Genomic DNA, 20,897 nt, shown 5'->3' with positions numbered 1-20,897 from the left:
TTTAAATGTGGTAAGTTCAGGTCTTTTTCATTGTTTGAAAAAATACATTCCAGTACCTAGCCAGGACACGCATGGGGTCTGTATTACCCTATTATTTTGTTCAAAGCAGTAGTAAAGTATGCTGTCATATCTTCCTTTTTTGGGGGCCCCCAGGTGGGTTATGCCATAATGTGCTAGTATGCACATAATATTAGCACATTATGACAGACTTAAAGTGATTGTAAAGTCTTGTTTTTTTTCTATAATATTACAAACATGTTATACTTACGTGCTCTGTGCAGTGGATTTGCACAGAGCAGCCCAGTTCTGCCTCTTCTTGGGCCCCTCTTCTGTGCTCCTGGCCCCTTCCTCCTGTTGAGTGCTGCAGCTCCGTGTGTGGCCCTGCCCCCTCTATCTCCTGGTTGGGTAACTGAATTTGATTGACTGCTGTGGGAGCCAATGGCGCCGCTGCTGTGTCTCACCAATCAGAAGAGAGAGTCCCAGACAGCCAAGATACTCTTGGACATCACTGGACAGAGATGGACCTCAGGTAAGTATTAGGGGGGCTGAGGGGGGCTGCTGCACACAGAAAGCTTTTTATCTTAATGCATAGAATGTATTAAGATAATAAAAACCTTCTGACTTTACAACCACTTTAACTGTCAAGCTCTCCAGTGGTGCGCTGTATATGAGCCAAAGGGTCCCCGGTGCTTCCGTTTCCACCTGGTCTTCCTTCCTTCAGCTGCTTGATTGGATGGGCCACGATGATTTTACTCCTCCCGTGTATGCACACAGGAGTAGCATCGCAGCCGGACAGATCGGGACCGTGCATGTTCACTGAGCTGCACATGTGCGACTCAGTGTATATGACGGCTGACAGGCAGAAGGAAGCATTTATGACAGAAGAGACCAAAAGGGTCTCTTCTGTCATAAATATCTTGTCTGTCAGTAATTTATTTAAAAACATAATTTGCTATCACTTTAAATCCTGGGACAATCCTTTACAGGATTAGGACCCGATCAGGATACAGGACAGCTGATAGAAATGGAGTACTGTGATATCTCTGAGAGGTAATAAATACCTGCTAGTGTTGCACTTAACATTCAAACATATTTCTGATGCTAGATCCATTTAACAAGACTCTCTCTTAAATAGAACTTGTCACCAAAGGGCAACTGACAAAGACTTGCATGTGCTGAATATCGCATGAAAAGTCTTTCTAATATATTGAAGAACCTCCACAACAAGTAATAACGTTTTAATATCTGAAGGGAACAAAATGATCCCTTTGCTGACAGACGTCAGCGTTGGAGAGCTATTCAGAGGATGTAATCCGGAGAAAAACAGCTTCCTCTTTTTTGTTGTTCATCTCACTCATCCAATCAGGAGAGGTTGTGTGATCATACAAGCATTTGTGAAAGAATCACCTTGAAAAAAACAGCCAGATCATGCTTAGTTGACCAATATAATAACTAAAGCAAATCTTACAGAAAGAATTGTAAGAGCCAACATGCTTGTTTAAAAATGTTGTGCAGCAATAGACAAGGTATGGCAACTCTTAAATCGTACTATTTTGTACATGTGAAATGCCTTATACAGTATATAAGGATTGCATCCTTATAAATGTGGTAAGTTCTGGTCTTTTTTATTGTTTGGAAATATTTTTTCCAGTACCTAGCCAGGACGTGCATGGGGTCTGCATTACCCTAGGATTTTGTTTTTTGGAGTAGCTCCACTGTGGGCAAACACACCAATAAACTGAAAAATATATTTTCGGAAAAATTTAAAGTAAAGTAACCACGATAGCAATCAGTATAGCCACTAAATACCAGGAAGGATCACCTTATTACTGCAAAATAGCATTTCCGTAAATTTGGTTAAACAAGCCAGAAAGCCATTTACTTTGAAATTTTTCGAACACAAAAGGTGTGATAGATGTGTGGGGTAAAGGGCAAACAGGAAACAGCATTACAATGAAGTGGACAGGAAGAGTGACTAATGTCACGGTGATATGAGTAAACATCTATGAACTAAGTTATTGAAAGGTATTTACAGTATATAAGACACTATTCTAGGGAGCTGAACACTGCACCATTCAAAATAATTATGGCCATCTAGTTTATAATTTGTAAAGTGATATACTGCAAAATTAAAAATGACAATTATTCTATGTTAAATACAAATAGGAAAATATATACAAAATGTAACAGGCTTCTGACAGCTTCTCACCTCATATAGACTGCCATATTGCCCTAGCCCGTTCTCCCAATGCCTTTCTTGTCCAGGTGGATTTGCTGGCCAATATTCAGATATTCAGAACAGCAGTGTGGGCATCCTGCAGCACACAGCTGAATTCATCTGGCCCTCAATCTGTCCCAGTGCCTTTTAAAGTTTTCTATTAAATAAGTTAACATTCACATAGCATAACCTTTGCATGTTATTAAGAAGAAATTAAGATATTGGGGTAGATAAACGAAGAACGGTGGTTGTTGAGGAATGCAAATTGTCACGCATGACATCTTATTTTGACACATCACATGTCAAATATTGTATATGACACGCATAAAACATATAGTTTCTTTTGCATAGTTGAACTTGTAACTGTATTACACCAGTATTCTTTAGGCGCACTACCACAAACCTCTATTGCACCAAATAATATCTAATTTTCTGGACCATTATAGTTTAGTACAGATTGTGACACTTTATATGTGAAGTTACACTTTTTAAACCCTTCAAAAGGGATTATTATTTAGTGCTTCCAAAACAGCCAGTTTCCATGCAGAAAATATCTGATACACAGACAATAATTTATCTGGCATATTGCCTTACACATGGTTGGATGATTGAAGTGGACCTTCACTTTCTTTTCTAAGCTATGTGAACATTTTTTCTTCCTCTGATAAATAAACCATTGCCTGAACAAACTATCCTGATAACCCAGGTTGTTATCTGGTATATTCTTCTGTTCGGTTACACAGCTTGGGATTTTGGTTACTCCTGACTGCCAGCTGCTGGCACTCACAGGAGTGTTGCTATACCTGGCACTTAAGCAAATGCCCCATGTTTCTGTTGGATTGGTTTTGTTGTTAAGGTGATTTTAAACATGATCCTATATTGGATTTCACCTCCACCAGTGGCGGCTGGTGCTCAAAATTTTTTGGGGGGGCGCAAACAAACTGAAAAAAAAAATCAATTGCAGCTACTTTGCCATCAAACGCAGCCACTGTGCCATTAAACGCAGGCACTGTGCCCATCAAATGCTGTCACTGTGCCCATCAAATGCATCCACAGTGCCAACAAATGCAGCCACAGTGCCATCAAACGCAGCCACTGTGCAATCAAACGCAGCCACTGTGCCATCAAACTCAGCCACTGTGCCCATCAATTGCTGACACTGTGCCCATCAATTTCTGCCAGTGTGCCCATCAATTGCCGCTACTGTGTCCCATCAGATGCTGCCAGAGTGCCCATCAATTGCCGCTACTGTGCCCCATCAGATGCTGTTAGTGTGCCCCATCAGATGCCACCAGTGTGCCCCATCAGATGCCGCCAGTGTGCCCCATCAGATGCCGCCAGTGTGCCCATCAATTGCTGCCAGTGTGCCCATCAATTGCCGCTACTGTGCCCCATCATATGCTGTTAGTGTGCCCCATCAGATGCCGCCAGTGTGCCCCATCAGATGCCGCCAGTGTGCCCCATCAGATGCTGCCCGGCACTTACCTGTCTCGGAGCGGGTCAGCGGCAGTCTCCTGCACATCCTCCATGTCTTCTTCCGTCCTCTCTCAGGCATCCAATCACAGCGCCTGATGTTTCAGCCAATCAGGTGACTGGTAACAGACCTGGCAACATGATTGGCTGAGAGGCGGATTCAGTGTTAGCAAAGTGTATTCCTTCGCTTTGCTAACACACAGCTGAGTGAACAGCGAACGCACAGCATTGCGCCCGCTGTTCACCTTTTTGGGCGCCTATTAGAGCCTATGGCTCTAATCAGGTGCTTCCAAAAAACACCCCCGCCGCTGTAATTCAGATGCCCGGCGCCCGAAAATGGGCCGGCACCTAAATAGGGGGTGTCAGCAGCGACCATAGATAGATTCATGCAATGCATGAATCTATCTATGGTGATTAGAGCGGTGCAGGAGAGAGGGGGCGGCGCTCCTGCGCCCCTTATGGACCGCCACTGACCTCCACCAATCTCAACTAGGGGCATCAGCAATATCTATGACAATGTCAAACTTTCTGGAGTACTCTTATCAAAAAAACCCTTAGATGCAGAACATGATCAACAACAAATTCACATGGCTAGAATGAAGAAAAATGGAGGTATGAAGTCATTTATTGCCCACTGTAGCCCTCTAGATCCTAAAAGGACCCAGCTGCTTGACAGCCAATAGGAAGTGTCCTTGCCAACCTGACAATGTGGCCACTCAGAAAGGACCCTCCCACCCTGCACATCATGTGACCACAGATTTAGGTAAGTAATTTGGGCATTTCATTTTTTTTTTTCTTTGGCTACAGCAATTAGTTTGAGCGGGTGGGGGTATTGTTGGTGGGGATGAAGATAAATGACTGGAGCAGAATTTTATGCTTTGGAAGAAAACGTACAGTTTATTTACTTTTGGAATAATGTATTACTAATATTACTAATCATTTCTATTTTTCCTTTAGCATCAATGATCTATTTGATTTTTAATTTTAGTTATGTTAAATCATTAGCATTCATTGGAGAAAGGTTTCAATACCCAGAGTACTTGTGAATTACAAACTTAAAACAAGCAGGCAGTGGCCTATCAGTGATGACATCACGCACGACCGATCACTTACCAGGGGTAGTGTTTGAAGCCGACAGCCTGCTGCTCTTCTGTTATACAAAACAAATGCCTTAATGTTTTCTATAAAGGTAATTGTAGCCATCTTTTAAAATAAATTGTTTGTATATCATGATGGGCTTCACTATGGGAGTTTTCCTTTTTTTATCATTGTGAGTCTCCCTTATACGATCTGTGATCCATATGACGGTTACCCTCCTGGATAAACTTGCCGCTGCCTGTTTGACCATTATAATTTATGGTCCTGGACATCTGGTAAAAAGCCTGAGTGTGAGGGTGCTGCTAGTGGCGGTTCCCTTTACTTTCACTCTGCACGGATCATTCCTTTATTGGATTGTCTTGCACTTATGGACTGTTTTTGAATTTTTGCGTTGCATTTTTAAGATTGGGTTCTATTTTGCACATGGACACCTTTTTCACTTTTTATGTACAACTGAATGTTACATATACTTGCATTACTTTTTCCTTTTGAAACAAGCATGCAGATATAGATCTCTGAGTTTCCTCACGCATGCTTGTTTCTGAGTCAGGGACTCAAAAGGCATTGAAACCAGCAGGCCAACATAATCGTGACTTTTGAAGGAGGTCAGAAGTATTTCTCACGATCCTTCTTGTTGCTAAGTCCACAAGCATGCTGGAAGACAGGATAAGACAAGTGCTTTTACTTTTTCCTGCAAATTATTTATTTAGTTAAGATTTAAAGGGTAATTCCACTTTTGTTGGAAAAAAGTTTGCAAATAAAGAAAAAAATAATATAGCGCATATATTCGCGACACTAATAATATTGTAATTGAATGTTATTAAAAATTACCTTTCCTTTTCAATCTGCAGCCACTGTAATTTTCTGAGATTGCAATGCAATATGGCTGTCTGGAGTGGTTCTGTACACAGAATGTGTACTGACCACCCCCCCCCAGAAACATCAATTCCTGCTTGTGTGATTGGCTCACCAATTTTCCCTGAAGTTTGCCTAAGATACAAGTCAGATTTCAGGCATCCCCTGAAAATTAAAAATTGCATTTTTTGGAGAGATACTTTCAACAAGAACACATCTAAAGGGATGCAGGCCCAGTAGATTTCCTCATTAGTGCACTGCATCTGCACACCTGACAGTTAATTATGAAACCACTCCCATTAGACCCACTCAGAAGAGAAGTACAAACACAGAGGGATTTCTTCAGAATAACAAAAGGTAGGAATCTACAACAAAGTTTGTTATAATCCTTGCAAGGTACATAGATCACCCAGAGGGAAATGTTTTTTTCTCGACAAAAGTGAAGTTACGCTTTAACTTATCAGTTTTTATTTAGAGGTTGGAGGCTGTCAAAAACCTTGCATTATCATGCTGGGTTTGCTTTAAATAATTTGGTCCCCATTGCCCTTTTAATACAGTGATAGAAGAGCAGCTACCCCAGCGCTGTTTTAAAATGGCACCATGAATCAGTGGGTCCTGGCAGAGATTCAGGCTGAAACCGCAGGATGTCTGTGACAGCTGGCACCCAGCACTAGGCCAAGAAGCTGAAGTGATCCTGATCTAAACACTATCCAGATGTAAACACTACGCTTCTGCATTGTGTTTACTTATGGAGTGCAAGTATGATATTGCAGCTATGTACATTTGTCAGACTGTTGCCAACTACTGTAGACTGAGAACATGATTGTGTGCTTGAGGGCTCTGTTCTCCTAAAATTGCAGCTCATCTTTTTAGCAGTACTATTTGGTGTTCATGCCCTGGGGAATGTACTTCTCCAGAGCTCTAGGTTTACCTTACTTTCTGTGCATACATACAGAATCTTATTTACCCTGGGTTCACACTAGTGCGATGCGGGAACCAGTGTGATACCAGCGCCGGTTCCCGCATCACTCCTCTCCCGCAGGCTGTTCACACCGCCTTGTGCGAACTGCTGCGGGTGTAGTTTAGTTCACAGATGGCAGTGCGAACTGTGAACTTGCACAGGTATCGGATCACATAGGTGAGAACACCCATGCGATCCAATTCTAGTGCGGGGAAAAACAAGTCCCTGCACTATTTTCTATGCAAATCCAATGCAAGTTCAACCATACAACTGTATGGCTGAACTCGCATTGCTCAGAGATCGCATGTGATCGGAACCTGCAGTGCGGGTGCGAATCACATGCGATCTCTGAGATTGCGCTAGTGTGAACCCAAGCTAAAGGCTTGGTCTGCTGAGCCTGCTTGTAAAATATATATTTTATGATGTTGAATCATGTTTGGTGAATTATTTGATACATTTATAAGGAAGTCACTGGGGGGAAGTAATTCTACCCCACAAAAAACAACTTGAGTCTATTACTTCTGCACCTACTACTTATTCTCATCACCAGTAGGGGCCTTTGGCTCCTCCTAGGCAGCCTCTAAGACAAAGGTGAGTCCTTCCTTTTGTCACATGCCTTGGAGCCTGAAACCTTCCGAATCTAATCAGAATCTTTCTTTACAGTGAAGGGTGCCCTCACTCTCTGGAGTGGGGGGATGTCTGTTGGCATTTCTACCAGTCTGGATCAGAGATGTTTCAGACCTTTGGGTCCAATCTGTCCTTTTCTGATTCAACAAAATTGAATTTCTGTCCCTGCATCTTCCTTGATTCCTACTATCCAATCTTCCAGCTTCACCTCAAATACAGGTAAACCTGGGGGCAGCCCTGAATCATTTTCAGACACAAGGGGTGGTAATTCTAGTTTCTGCACCTAAAAGATCTCTAAGCATGTACAGTAATACCTTGGATTACAAGCATAATTTGTTCCAGAAGCATGCTTGTAATCCAAAGCACTCGTATATCAAAGCAAGTTTCCCCATAAGAAATAATGGAAACTCAGATGATTCGTTCCACAACCACTGCTGGTGTATGCAGTACTGTATGTGGCCAGAGGTGCGGGGGCACTGGTGGTTTCCAGCACTTCCTGGAGAACTCGTAGACACCCTGAGACACCCGGAGACACTCGGGAACTGTTGACACTTTTGGGTGTTTCGACGCACGTTACACCCACCCCACCCAGCTGGGGGTGTCTCTGAATGCAGTACTGCATGCACCAGTGGCTTTACTACATGGATTATACTACTCATATATCAAGTCAGCGCTCGCATATCAAGTAAAAATGTGAAAAAAAATGTTGCTCGTCTTTCAAAATCCTCATATACCGTATTACTCGCAAACCGAGGTATTACTGTACATGCATTTCCCCAAATTCCTCATTAGGCCCGCAAGATCAGGGGAATTTCTGCCATCAGTAAATGTCTATTTTTGTATTGCCATCTTTTTTGCACACCAACGATTTTTACGCTTTGCTGTTGGAGACCAACACTTTCAATTTGTCGTCCAGCCTTTTGACTTTTCTTCTGAAATAGTCTCTCTTCACACAGGTGCATGCTGGCCTGGCTAGGATCTCAGGTCATCCATGTCAGGGAATGTCTAGACAACCTCCTACTGAAAGATTCCTCAGCCACGGGTTGTCTTTTAACTCAAAGGTTGATCCAGCTCCTTCAAAATGTTGTATCAACTTTAAGAAGTCTGTCCTTCCCAATGCCTGGAGTATCTGGGACTGATTCTAGACTTGGTCCAGGCAACATTTTTCTTCCCTAGTAAAAGATTGCTTCTCTGGGGTCCATCTGAAAGACTCTCAGATCAGCCAGGCAACCCTTGACTCACTACTGCATGAGGATTCTGGACCTTATGTTAGCCTCCTTTGAGATGGACCTCTTTGCTTGGTTTCACTCCAGTCCTTTGAAGCTCAACATCCTCACAATGTGGGAAAAACAGATACTTTCTCTGGATCACCCACTACTTTTGTCCAGCCAGACAAAAATCTTCCTGGCTTTTCAATACAGCCCTAGAATCAGGGAAGTATTTTCTCCCCTCTCCCTGGGAGGTGATAGCAACAGACTCTAGCCTGTCAGGTTGTGGCAGGATCTACAGTTCCCTAACTGTCCAGGACACATGGTCCCCACCAGAGCTGACACTCCCCATTAATATTCTGGAACTGAGAGCCATAAGACTGATTCTCCTGCACTGGAACTCTCTCCTACATTGTCATTTAGTAAAGGTAAAGTCGAATAGTGCCACAGCTGTGGCCTTCATAAACCATAAAGGGGACCAAAAGTCAGATAGCCATGAAGGAAGCAAGTAAGTCTGATTCTCTCCTGGGGAGACAACTTTATTTCTACTCTCGCAGATATCTACATACTGGGATTGAAAAAAAGGCAAGCAGGCTCCTTGAGTCATCAATGCCTGGACTCAGGGTAGTGGTCCTCCATTCCAAGATATTCCTGATACTCTGTCAGAGGTGGGGAAAAACAGATGTGGACATCATGGTCTCCAGATTCAACAAGAAACTTATCAGGCTTGTGGCCAGATCCAGGGATCCCCTCACATTTGTGGTAGATGGCCTGGTGATTCCTTGGTCCCCGTTCACACTGGTGTATGAACTCCCTCCATTGGAACTTCTCTCTCAAAACGACAAAACTAACCCTCAAGATAGGGGGAGAACAGATTCCAGCAATCCGTTAAACTGAGGAACCTTCCCACTACTATAACTACATAGTTAGTGTTTAAACCAAACAATTCCTATTAATCAACAATAATACATAAATATATCATCATGTTTTTATGAAAGGGTTTGTGATATCAAATTTTCATGATTGTGAAATAAAGTTATCCATCGTGCAAAAAGTGCCTAGGTGCTGTAGGATTCAAAAAAAGTGCAGATCATGCTCCCCTTCAGTGTGCCCATTCACTCACCAGCTGCTATGGACTCCAGATGATAGGAGTCAAATACGCTTTATAAATACAAGTAAATGTAGACCGCATAGAGATATTTGTAAAATAATAAACTTTTTGACCTTAGATGTAATAACCATAGATGTGGCCATAATCACTGTCCTTGAAGAAGGAAGGAAGGTTACGCAGATTGTTATAGTGAGCATAGTGTTTATCATGAGTAAAGAGTTCCTATGAACATGATTATACTTCTTCAGAGTATGATTATGAATAAGAAGTAGCATTACATATTTATACTAAGAAAAATAATCTATGCACACATGACTTAAGAGGAGCCTGACAGCTTTGAAATATGAGAGATGCCTTTTCTGGGGTAATCAGAGGGCCAGAGGTCAATGGATGTCTGACAGTTGTGATCTCAAATTCCCAATCTGGGTGTGCAGTGTGTGAAGTCAGACAGCAGTGATCAGACTTCAGGTGTTTATCAGGTGGGCAGGGCAAGATTTATACTTACTCACTTACTAGGCCAAATGGCATATGTCAAAATATACTGGGGCTAAGGCAGGAAAAGAAATAGACCGTTTGCCAACTTGTGGCTGTACACCTAAAACCAACTACTGGACATTTGAAGCAAACTGTTACTGTATTCTGCTGTCAGTTGGGTATTAGGTGTACAGATCCAGATTGGTGAAATGTAAGTACACAATATGCTATTCTACTAACAAAAATGCACAAATCAAGAAATGCAGAAACATGAACCTGGCAATGTAGTTGTAGTAGGCAAGGTAGTAATCTGGATCCTTCAATTAAACAAGGGGATGTGCTACTGGCAGTAGCATTATATTTTATCCCTGACAGCTTTGCCATCCTAGGCCTCAGTCTATCTTGGATTTGCAAAAATCCTGCCACTGACCTCCCGACACACCAGCTAAAAATTCAGGTTCAGTCAAAATGGAAATATCAGTCTTTCATTAAAAAGCTTACATATTTTTATTAAGCGCGATTGTGGATTGTTCTCTTTAACCTCTTCCTGTCTCCTCCCAGTGGTCCTTTAACTGTGTCTTATTGCTGGGAGGCACTGGACTTCCCAGTCATGTGATCATCTGATCACTAATTGGTTGCCCCAATGGTCACATGATCAGTAGCCCCCCGATCACTAACAGAGACTAGGAGCTGCTTGTGAAAGATCAGTCACTGTGCTGGGGAAATGAAGTGAGTATGCTCTCAGGACAGAAACCTCAGCTATCATCAACACATATGTGTGGCATGTGGGTGTTAAGGCCCACCCTTCCTGCCACGACACATATGCATTACAGGGCCAGCAAAAGGTAACATATATAATACAGTATATTAACAAACATTGCATTAATTATGACATTTAAGAATTGTTCACTTAAAGTGGAGGTCCACCCTAAAAAAAAAAAAAAATTGCATAAAAAAAATACCTAAAAAAATGGAGGGAAAAAAAAAAATTTAACTTACGTGAAATGGCTGTTGCTAGGCAGTCTTCCTAATCTGCCTCTTCCTACACCGCGGTGATCTTCAGTCTTCTGCTCCCCTCGTTGTCTTCTGGGAAATGGGGAACGGTGTGTTATGGGAACTGTGTGTGTCCCACAACACATCGCGTCCCATTCACACGCGTGCGCAGTAGGAAACTGGCAATGAAGCCGCAAGGCTCCACTGCCTGTTTCCCTTACTTAGGATGGCGGTGCCAGGACCGAGAGCCCAGGGACGGGTCGGCCTCGAGTGGCCGACATCGCGGGCACCCAGGACAGGTAAGTCTACTTATTTAAAGTCAGCAGCTACAGTGTTTGTAGCTGCTGACTTTTAAAAAAAAAAAAAATTATCCTGGCCGGAATCCCGCTTTAAGTAGAACCATGATTCCCATTAAAAATATGTGTTGTAACATTTAACTAAAGGTGCATCTGCACTTGCAATTCTTTTATTAGTCCTCTTACAAAGTCCTACAACTACCAGTTGACCCTGCAAGTAAAATCCACATCTCACAGCTTTGTCTAATCAGATCACAATGCTGCTGCACTGTTTCTAAATTCAAGCAGCATTGTCACCTTAGCTGTGCCTGTTTGCACTACAGTGGGATCATGGTGGGGTAGCTCAGGTGGATTCAAACTAGGATCTGAACACACCTGAGCTCATCCCTACTAGGGAAGACTGGAAATTTTGGCCTGGGAGGCAAACACAACAAATTGACCTTCTCGTGGTAAAGACTAGAGAAGAGGCAAATTTTTATGCAGATTCAACAGTGAAAATGAATGCACTGCATGGTCTTTGAACCCTGGTCAGCAGGTTTAGGAGGGTTAGTAATGGGGCTTGCCATGCTCCTTACTACATTCCCCGTACACACGATCGGACATTCCGACAACAAAATCCATGGATTTTTTCCGACAGATGTTGGCTCAAACTTGTTTTGCATACACACGGTCGCACAAAGTTGTCAGAATTTCCGATCGCCAAGAACGCGGTGACGTACACCACGTACGACAAGACTAGAAAAGGCCAGTTCAGAACCAAGCGCGGCACCCTTTGGGCTCCTTTTGCTAAACTCGTGTTAGTAAAAGTTTGGTGAGAGACGATTTTTCAGACTCGTGGTTTTCAGATCGTTTTCTGCTGTTCAGTTTGTGCTTGTGGGTTTGCATCTGCTCTTCAGTGCGTGCAGCGAGTTACGCGTGACTCTTGTCATTGTGTTCTTGTTCGTTCGTTACTGTTTTTCAGGTCGCTCTTCACAGGCCTTGCTGTTCTTCAGTGCGTTCTGTTACTTCGTTCTGAGCAGCCGACCGTTTTCTAGCCATGTTGCGTATACGTACTCCTCATAGAGTTCATGCTGTGCGGGGGCTTGGTGTTGGGGTCCTTACCTTGACACAAGTCCAGTTGATGAACAGGATGGGGAGGAGTTCATGGACCAAGAATTGGTTGCTTCAGTGTGACCAATTCTGTCATATACCTTTGCTCCGTGAGATCCATGAGAATAATCCTGATGATTTCAGGAACTTTCTCAGGATGACGGACCCCGTATTTCACCGTTTGTTGGCTTTGCTGACCCCTTATATCAGCAGGCAGGATACCTGCATGAGGCAAGCCATCACTCCGGAGCAGAGGCTAGTCGCCACCCTGCGGTACTTGGCGACGGGGAGAAGCCTGCAGGACCTCAAGTTCTCGACAGGCATCTCCCCCCAGGCTCTGGGGATCATAACCCCAGAGACCTGTTCTGCCATCATCCAGGTCCTGCAGAAGGAGTATATTAAGGTAAGATTTTTATCCTTTAATATCACATTTTATTGTATTTAATGTTTGATAATGTATTGTATTTCTTTCCTCATTCCCTAAATACCATGATTGGAATATGCTGTGAATGTCCCCTTTGTTCTCATGCATGTTTGATTTTTCTGTAATTATTTTTTTTCTCCTTCATACATATTTGCCTTCACTTACCTCCCCAGCATGCTCTCCTGGCCTTATATTGACCTCATGTAGTCACTTAACAATGTATTTTATCAGCTCCATAGTAGTGCTTTACCCCAAACACCCCCTAAAATGTTTTAAAATGTAATTTGTGCTTTAAATTCAGGCAGAGTGGCAGAGGCTTTTTTTTGTGGGTCCCCAAAACATTCGGAACCCTCCCTCCCCCCAACTGCTAAGTCAGCTGATACCAATTCTCTATCTATCCTCAATCATCTATCTGCTGACTTTGCCAAACCCATACACAGTATACCCATCTCTTTAGTGGTCAGATTTATGGATAAATTCCCCAAAGCATGTAGTGCAAGGGCCTGCCTGTATACTTCCAAATGGTACTGTTTAAAGAATTTGTATACTATTATTATCTTGATAGATAATAGCAGAATGTCCAAATGTGCTCAAATGTGTACAGTGTGTATTTATATATTTGTATTATGACACTTCTTACCTGTCCAGTGGGCTGTCAATAGTGTAAGTAAGGAGGGGCTTGCCAAAGTAATACCCATTATTTAGGCATTCATCTCTCCATGAAGTGGAGAGGGTTACCTGTCCAAGAGCTTCCCCCCTATAATGTTAGAAATGGCCCATGAGGGGGGGGGGGGGGGATCTGATAGGTGTACCTTATACTTTGGTCTTTAAAAACTCCCTCAAATAAATGTTATCTAGATGTTGGCCAAGAATGTTTGTGTCTAATCTGCTTTCCCTGTTTATGTGCAAACTGACTAATTTTTTTCTTGTTTGACTCCACAGTTTCCTTCCACGCCACAGGAATGGCAGACTGTGGCCTCCCACTTTGCCCAGTGGTGGGACTTTCCTAACTGCGGAGGGGCAATTGATGGGAAACACGTCCACATCGTCCCACCACCCAACTCGGGGTCATACTATTTCAACTATAAGGGGTTCAATAGTATTGTGTTGTTGGCGGTGGTGTCGGCTACTTACGAGTTCCTGTATGTGGTCGTGGGAAAGAATGGCTGGATGTCCGATGGTGGAGTCATCGCCCAGACGGAGTTCTACAGGCGTCTCCAGAATGGCAGCTTGGACTTGCCACCTCCAGAAGACAATGTGGAAGGACTCCAATTCGTCTTCGTTGCGGATGAAGCGTTTGCGTTGGGGGACCATCTTACCATCGGCCATTCCCTATGAGGACCCTCACCCCGGACCAGAGGGTTTTTAATTACCGGCTGGCCAGAGCCAGAAGAGTGGTGGAGAACACATTTGGAATCGTGGCCAGCCGGTTCCGCCTATTTCTTACACCCATACACATGGCGGAGTACAAACTGAATTACATCATCCTGGCGTGCTGTGTTCTACACAACTTTTTACGGCAATATTCTGCCAACTATGCTGGCTCAGTTGGGCCTGAGGCTGGAATTCAAAATGAACCAACCCTGACGGCGCTTGAAAGTGGCCGTCCTGGCTTGCCCCCCCTGAGTGTCTGATGTCCGTCTAAGATACCTTGAATACTTTGCGGATAGGGGGGCTATCAATATGCCAGACAATGTCTGAAACCTTTTTCAAATAAAAAAAATAATTTAACTACTAAAATCTTTGGTGACATTTACTGCTTGTGTTTCTTTTAGCTGACCCTGACAGTAATGTGGTGAGTCCTGAAAATGGCGTGATTGTGTAACATTACAAAGCATTGTTGGGTGTTATTTACTAAAGGCAAAGACACTTTGCACTACAAGTGCAGTTGAAACTGCACTTGTAGTGCAAAGTGGATTTTCCCTTAGGAAATAACCGGCATTGTCACTGAAAACACCAATTAGAGCACAACAAAAGTTTTGGAGCGTTGAACCAATAATCCACACATTCTTGATTAACAATCTTTTTAATACCAGCACAATCACATGTGCATTTTGAAAAGGTTTTTAAAACAAACCAACATGTTTGTTGTATAACAGTTTTTGGGGTCACATTAGAAAAAGTAGAAATGTTCATTTAAGATAAAACAGGCATGTTTAAAACCAACAAGAAAGACACAAATCTTGAACTTACAAAGTTCACATTTGGTAGAACTTGAAGGCAATATCATATATGAGTATTTACAAACGGTGTTTGATATTGCGTTCAGATGGGGTGAAGTCACCCCAGGAAAAGCCAAATGTTGAAGATGCACACAAATTGCCGAATGTCAACATGTGATTGCTGCCATCACGGGGGGTCAAGGGACGTGTTTTGTGGGTGCAACCCCTTCCTCACAGCTACTTTATTATTGAGGAAGGGGTTGCACCCCCAAAACGCCTAAATTGATCTCTCATGATGGCAGATAGCACATGTTGACACACTGTGTGCATCTTCAAAATTTGGCTTTTCGCAAATATGTCAACAAATGGTAAAAATTTTTAGCTCACAAAAAGCACAAAAAACCAAAGGGATTTGGAGGGGTTTTAAACTCTCCCTAAAACATCAATGATGTTCTTCATTTTTTTTTGAACATCATTGATGCTTTTCTGGATGTTTTCCAAGTCCCTATTACACCCCATGATCTCCCAGATCAGGATCTGTGCACTTTCAGACGTGAAATGCCCTGGATCCACAACATCACAATCCCCTAAAAAGATAGAAACAAAAACACAACATGTATTAAAAATATGCCGGCATCCATCTCTTACCTGAGCCTGTGGTCGCAGACACTCACCTGTTGTGGTGACTATTTCCACCACATCTCCTTCCTCCTCCTCCTCCTATTGACTTTGGGGGATTTCACCTTCTTCCAGAGGTGGGGGGTCTGTGGTCTCCTCGGATGAGGGGTGTCCTCCGAGTCTTTTATCCCCTATGTAAAAACAAATAGGTATACTTAGCTCACAGATATTTGATGGCCAAACTATAAATATGAAACATTGCTTAGAAGTTGGGTACAATTGTCTATTTTGGCAGAGTTCCTAGATGTTGAAATTTTATTGTCCTTTGTCAAGCTTGAATACTTACCTGTTTAGTACAAGCTTCACAGATGGAGACACCCCTATAGTATACACTGGAGCACCTGTGTGGACCCCTAATAAAAAGGGTGTTCTTGTGTCCCACACTAGTGCCCCAGCGTCCAGATGTGAAAACAGCTACTGAGTATCCTCTCCTTACACAGAATCTAGTTTGCATTTCATTGTAGTTACAAACCCATCTACACAATCAAATTATTTCCAGACAAGTAGGCCATAAAAAATGTTTTCAAATGCATATGGCCAAAACAATGGTGTTTTCTAGGCCGAACGAACAATGTTTCATACGAACGAATAATGTGCCCATGAACATGAAAGTTGCCATTTTAAACTGGACAACAGTTAAGAAATGCACATGGAGCAGCACGAACGTAATAAACATAAAGAATAGGAACACAGGACAACTACTTACTTTTTTGCAGAACTCTCCTGATCCTTCTGTACTGCTCGTGCTCCCTTAATTTGAGGTCCGACCACCGCTTCCTGAGCTGATCTTTCGATCGTCGTACCCCAAAATTCCGGTGCAGACTCTTGACCACTTTCGTCATGATCTTGGCCTTTCTGACATTGGGGTTGGGGTAAAGTCCATACTTTCCATCATAGTCGGCCCTCTTCATTATGTCGACCATCTCCAACATCTCCCCAAAGGACATATTCGATGCCTTAAATCGTCTCCTTCTGGATCGTGACGTTTCTGGCTCCGGCCTTTCCTCCTCCTCATTGATGTAATTATCAGACACCTGCTGTGTCTCCGCCGTGTGCTCTTCCCCCACTGCGACGAACGAGAAGGGGCGGGGAATAGACTAAAAAGAATGTCAGGGGCGGGCGGAGTTTCACGCATGCGCAGTGTCTATAAAGCGTAACACGCGTGCGTAGTACGTACGATCTGTGAGCGGAGGAAGGAGTAACGGAGGCGCCGATCGTGATAGCGAAGGTAAAATTTAACATTGGGCCTATACTGCTTCTAGATTGAGGCCTGTATTTGCACAAGTTTAGAAGACTTTAGGCTGACATTAGGGTTTGTCTTGTGTTGTGTCTTGCAGTGAAAATGGATATCTTGAAGGATCAGGACTTTATGCCAATCTTCATTGATATGTTCAGGGAGCTGCCTTGTCTGTGGCAGATAAACCACCCTGATTATAAGAACCAAACAAAGAGGAAGGCAGCGCTGGATAATTTGTTGGAATTTGTGAAGTCGGTGATCCCCACTGCAGACATCACCTATTTGAAGGTTCTAATTGGTGGCCTGAGGAGCACTTATCTAAGGGAGCACAAGAAGGTCCAGGATTCCCAGAGATCAGGAGCTGCAGATGACATTTATGTCCCCAGGCTGTGGTACTATGACAGACTGCATTTTCTGGCAGGTCAGACTGAACCCAGGCCAGCACTCTCCAGTCTTCCTTCCACGCTTCCTTCCCCCCAGCTGAGGCTTCTGATGTCCAACTTGGGCCTGCCAGGCAGCAACATGTGGAGGAGCCCAGCTTGAGCCAGGTATAGCATTCTTCTAAATATATCTGGTTGTCCAATCAATGATGTTAAATAGATGTTAGTTTGGAGTACTAATTTATGATTGTGATTGATGAAGCAAAAACTAAAACCATGTCCCTTTTTCATACACAGGGAAGTCACAGCCAGGAGGTGGCCGGGCCAAGCAGGCTGCCTGATATCCAGGTCCCTCCCCTCCACCTTCAAAGACAAAGTGGCAGGAAGAGGAGTAACCTAAGGGAGGCTGCCATAGGCCTCTTTTGGAAGGCTACAGAGGCCCTCAGAACAACCCCACAGTGTGGAGGAGGACTTTGCTGGCATAACTGCATGCAAAATGATGCAGATGGAGGAGGGCCAACGACTCCTGTGTGAGTTCTTAATTTTGGAAGCTCTAAATAAGGGGTTGAGGGGCCAAATTACATGTGCAATCCATATTTGTGACCTCACACATAGTCCTCCTCCTCCTCCAGGTCCTACTCCTCCCACAGCGTGGAAGGAAGCGTGGAAGGAAGACCAGAGAGTGATGACCCTGGGTTCAGTCTGGTCTGGCAAAATATGCAGCCTCTTGTAGTACTGCAGCCTGGGGACACAGATGTCATCTGCTGCTTTCAGGATCTCTGGAGCTTCTGGACCAGACTGCACTCCCTTAGATATGGACTCCTCAGGCCACCAATTTTGCTGTAAAAGAGTTGATGTCTGCCCTGGGGGTCCAAGGCTTCGCCAATTTCTGCTGTTTCTCCAGCGTTGCCTCCCTCTTTGTTTGGTTCTGAGCCCTTAATAAAGGAATTTTTTTTACAATTATACTCACCTATGTGTGTTTCCCTTCAAAAAGGACAGTTTTTTGGTGAGGAGGCAGGTACATTTAAAAAATACAATGTGAAATTAACAAGGGACACCAACACCCAACAATCTCCTTGAGATTAAATAATACAAGATAATAATGGTGTTGTGGTAACTTGACACACAAAACACACACAAAAATATTCTGGAGTTAAAAAACAAAACAAAAAAACATCAGCCTTGAAACAAATACAAAACCCCAAAAAAATCAGCCTTGAAAAAAATACAAAACAAAAATAAAAAAAAACAAAAAAAAATTTTGTCAGATGTGACAAATCAAAATAAATATATTGAGGGAATCACGATAAAAAAATAAAGAAATAAGTTTGTAAGAACTCTGTGTGAATATGAGCAGCAAAACTAATTCATTCTTCTAGCATTATAAAGATGAAGAGAGTGCGCTGTATTAAACAATTTTATACATTACAGCCTGACGAAAGTGCTCTATCCATTCCGAACGCTAATTTTACCAGACCGAGCTGTTCCGTCTCGGAATTTCTTCTGAGCATGCGTGGCACTTTGCGCGTCGGAATTGTCCACACACGGTCGGAATTGACGCAATCGGATTTTGTTGTCGGAAAATTTTATAGCCTGCTCTCAAACTTTGTGTGTCGGAAAATCCAATGGAAAAAGTCCGATGGAGCCCACACACGGTCGGAATTTCCGACAACACGCTCCGATCGCACATTTTTTGTCAGAAAATCCGATCGTGTGTACGGGGCATAACTCTTCAAAACAATGGGCTTTTGTTTCAGAAGATGCCATTTTTGATGTGTTGGTATCTATTTTATGTTGTTGGGGCCCCTGATTTTGGGTTGAAAGGTTATTTTTCTACAAGTCTTCCCTTAAGGGCTGGTTCACATCACAAAAATGCACTCCAGATCCATTTCGGTTGCGCTTCTGCATGTGCGTTTTTAATGCGTTTCCGGATGCATTCCAGGTGCTTTTGTTCTTTTTTCCATTCAAGTGCATTCAAGTGCGTTTCAGCATGTTTATGGTGGTTTTTACTGCATTCCAGTACAGTCTAGTGCAGGAAAAATGTTCTACTTTTTTCTGGAACTGAAAATCCCCGGAACTGACCGCACTGGTGTGAACTATGCCATTGGAAACTATATAACCTACTTTCCATGCGTGTTTGATGCAGAATAAAAATGCACTGGACTGTGGTGTGAACTGACCCTTAAACAAAAAAGTAGACTTTGGTTCCAGGGGAGGTATTTTGGAGACTACTTCTTTTGTAAGTTTTTTGTTTTATTAGGGGCTTTTTTAAGTATGAGGTGCTTAAAGCAAAGCTTTCACTTGTTATAACCATCTGTTCTTTAAGCTGTAATATGTTGCTTGATGCTGCATTTTTTTAAAGGAAAAAAAGTACGTATACAAAAAAAGTTAGGCATATACCAATTAGGCCTGTTATCCCTAACTAAACTGTCCTACAGCTTTGTAGTATCTTATTTATTGTACTAAAACTCAAGCCTGTGCTCTTTTGTTTCTGATAAATTTGGATCTAGCCTTGCTTGGTAAAGTTGTCACATGCTTGCCAATTTTACATTGCTTACTCATTTGCAGTCAATTAATTCTTGTATTAAACCACCTGCCGCACTTTTTTTTCTAGTACATTTAGGCCAATTCTCCTTCATTTAAACAGGTGGCAACCCTATCCCCACTCCCTATTTTTGTTAATTTTTTTATTTATTTCCATTTACTGTAAATTCCCACATTTTTACCCTCTCGCACCTGCCGCACTTTTTTTTCTAGTACATTTAGGCCAATTCTCCTTCATTTAAAATGATGGACAATTTTAAACTGCTGTATCACCTGCGGTCTCCTTCCCAATTCCCCTCCCCTTCTTCCCACTGTTTACTCTCCTAAATACTAGGAGGGTTACCACCTTTTCTTCAAGTCACACCCGAACACTTTAGCAGCACACAGCAATTTTTCTTATAGTATAAACTATATATATATTGAGATTAAATAACATTTCTAATCACATGAAGTTAATCACAAGAGTCCACAGAGTTCCCCTTTTCATCTGAATCCTCAGAGTTTCCTCTTACATCTGAACTCGCAGAGTTCCCTTACACTGTAATGGGGGACTCTGCAGACTCTGATGTAAGGGAGACATAAGGGATGCTCTGGGAACCCTGATTTTATGAGGAATGCTGAGAACTCAGAGGACTGTAATGTAAGGGGGAACACTGCGCCCTCTGATGTAAAGGGGAACTATTATGTAAAGGTGTCTCTGGTAACCAGAGCCCCATTTACATCAGAGTTTTCTGTATTCCCTTTATTTAGTGTTCCTAGAGCCCCCTTTACATCAGAGTTCCCACTTACACTTTAAGGAGGAGCTCTGTGGACTTTAATGTAAAGGGGAACTCTGATGTAAGGGGTGCTCTGAGAACCCCGATTTACCTTAGTGTACACACTCAGAGGCAGGAGAGAGAAGAGGAAGGGGGAGACTTCAGTCACAGACAGGGATGGATGGTGAGCTCACTCACCCCTTGGTAGTCAGCACCTTTCATCCAGCTGAATCTGCGGCTGCTAGGCTTCAAATTTCCCACCCCCACTTCCCTTTCCTGAGGCACAGCACCGGAGATTGGAGTGTGGGCAGACA

Source organism: Aquarana catesbeiana, linkage group LG01, assembly GCF_042186555.1.
Source record: "Aquarana catesbeiana isolate 2022-GZ linkage group LG01, ASM4218655v1, whole genome shotgun sequence".
In the NCBI taxonomy this organism is placed as follows: Eukaryota; Metazoa; Chordata; class Amphibia; order Anura; family Ranidae; genus Aquarana; species Aquarana catesbeiana.
The sequence above is the reverse complement of the archived record's forward strand: the minus strand, read 5'-3'. Positions refer to the sequence as shown.